The sequence below is a fragment of the Rhagoletis zephyria genome, unplaced genomic scaffold (assembly GCF_001687245.7).
Source record: "Rhagoletis zephyria isolate East Lansing unplaced genomic scaffold, Rhagoletis_zephyria_1.1 Rzeph_scaffold_02267, whole genome shotgun sequence".
Classification (NCBI taxonomy): domain Eukaryota; kingdom Metazoa; phylum Arthropoda; class Insecta; order Diptera; family Tephritidae; genus Rhagoletis; species Rhagoletis zephyria.
The window spans coordinates 81814-84761 of NW_016159351.1; positions in this window are offsets into that span (position 1 = coordinate 81814).

Consider the following 2948-nt stretch of genomic DNA (forward strand, 5'->3'; position numbering starts at 1 on the left):
TTCTGCAACCTTGCGGAGTGCTGTCAGTTTTTCTTTTTATCACATCAGGATGTAGCGAACAAATATGGCACGTTCCGGAAACCGCTACTTGGGATTTGCCGATTTTGACAATTCTCAAGTAAAGATATACAACGCTTTAAAAACTTTTGATGCACTGAAATTTGCTAACACTTTCACAAAAATCGCCGTTTTTTAACATTTTCGCTATTAGTTATTTTTATAAATCATATATTTTACAATTTAACACCATAAAACCACGTTTCCTGTAGAAAAATTTTATATTGAGAAAATTTAATATTTTACAGTTTATTTTATAATCCCATTCTGCCTGTTGTTAGTGTTTAGTGTTGGACAATTTTTGCTCTTAAAATTAAGAAAATTATGTCGAGCAAAAATAAAACTAACAAGTAAGAAAGTCTAAGTTCGGGCGGAGCCGAACATTAAATACCCGGCGCAAGTATTAAATATATGTTTCTTCACCTTTCCGAAACCTACCGCTAGATGGTAAACCGGGGTGTATCCATTTTGAGTAAATTAGCGTCCTTAAATTTCGAAATATTGAAGTTTAAAGCATTTCTGAAATTTACTGTTATATGAAAAGCAGCCGTAATTTTTGTTCGATTTCAATAATTTCCAACGTTTTGCTTCTATGTGGCAAGCACAATAACCACACCGAGTTTGGTACAAATTGGTAGAACGGTTACCGAGATACATATATGTTATCAAAGGGTGGGCGGTGCCACGCCCATTTTTTTAAATTTTATCCTAAGCGTGTTTCTTGTTAAAGAATTGTTGCAAGCATAAATTTTGAATAAATTAGCTTCAATAATTACTGATTTATCGAAGATTTCGTATTTCTCTAAATNAATTTTTCTAACATATATTGAGAGATTTCTGCAACCTTGCGGAGTGCTGTCAGTTTTTCTTTTTATCACATCAGGATGTAGCGAACAAATATGGCACGTTCCGGAAACCGCTACTTGGGATTTGCCGATTTTGACAATTCTCAAGTAAAGATATACAACGCTTTAAAAACTTTTGNAATATGTGGTAGATTACAGACCTTGTGTGGTAGATGTGGTAGATGCTCGAAAAAGTGGCAGATTTACCGCAATGTGGTAGAAGTCCGATCACTGCTCTACTCCAAAGTAGAATGCTTATCTCTCTCCGCGCAAAGCCACCACTCTTCATCGCGAGTGCAAATGCTAGTCATACTTCTTCTGTTGAGCAAATTGTGTACACTACTTTCCGCGATCGCGCAATACAGGCACATGACGCAAAATAGACCATATGACGACATTAGCCGGGAATAAAATCAAAGTGGAATTTTGATGTTTTGATAATTCCAACTTGTTAAGAAATGTCCAATTACATAGAAAAAAATATCCTTTGGTGTTTTAGAGCCCACTTTAGTAGTTTTTTTGCAGTTCAAATGTTTTCTTAAAATTACACAAATCAAATAAACATTTTTAAAATGTGGTGTGTTGTTTATCACAGTGGTGTGCCAGAACGCTGAAAAGAATGTATTTGGCATAGAAAACGATGCTCTTTTTTATGAAATGAAAACAGTTAATATGTGATGAGGGACGTAGCTAGAGTAATGTGTCAAATTTAGGCGTTTTTTCGTCAAAAAATGTGAACAAAGTCGAACTTTTTTGGGCAATCTAAACACTGTATTGTCATCTATTTTTCTTAAAGCTTTTTTGTGAAGCTCTTCATGATATCTTCTTTTAGATACTACATAAGCCAGACTTTGCACGACCTTGCACCAATGTCAAATTCCATATTATATCAAGCAGAGTCTGTACGAAAAAATGGTCATAGTTACCCAAGAGTTGCGACTGATGAATCAGATGAAAGTTCACATTCCGACAGTGACAATTCGCAGACATAACTCAAAAAATATATAAAAAAAAAACAAATATGTAGTTATCTTATATATAAAAATAAGTTCACGTTTTTGGTGTGACCATATAACTTGAGAACGGCTTCACCGAATTCAACCAAATTTATGTGGCATATTCGATCTATCATGCAGATGGTTTATGCGAAGTTTGCTCGAATTCGGAAAAGGGGGCGTGGCACCACCCATACTAACTAAAATATAAAAATAAGTGAACGTTTTTGGTGTGATCATATAACTTGAGAACGGCTTCACCGAATTCAACCAAATTTATGNAAAATTGTGGCTGTGTTGTGTTCTTTGGCTTCGAATGAAGTTTTTTCAAGTGCTCTTTTACTGTCGATTGTGAATTTCATTTGATTATTTTAAAAAAAGTGCGTTTACCATACGATTTATCGAATTCGTTCCTATGCATTGAGTTTTTCGTTCGCTATTGAATAAAATGCCACGATCCAGTCGTTCAAATATAGGCCGACGTACGCGTCTTGCGAACATGATGTTATCGCAAAGAAGATCGCAAAATGTTGAGGAGCACTCCCAACAAAATGAAGTACGACGTGGACGGTATGCGCAGAATACAGCTGTAGAATCACAGCGTCCAAGAAATCCACCACGAGCCAGTCGTTAAAATATAGGTCGACGTGCGCGTCATGCGAACATGATGTTAACGCAAAGAAGATCGCAAACCGTTGAGGAGCACTTCCAACAAAAGGAAGTACGACGTGCAGGATTTTTCATTAATTTTTCAATATTTTTCAATATTTGGTGTAGAGAAGCACACCGGGGTACCGCTAGTCTGTACATATAAATGTGAATGTCTGTTTGTTTATTACCTTATAGCTTCTGAACCGCGGCACGGAATCGCACGAAACACTTATTTGCTTTTACCCCGGGAAGGTTATAGGCATAGAGGAAAATGGGCAGTACTGGAAAAGAGGGCGTGGCACCTCCTATACTAACTAAAATTTTCATGTTGTATATCTCTTAAAATATTTGTGGTAGAGCATTGGAACTTGCTGTCGAGATAAATAAAATTAATTCCATA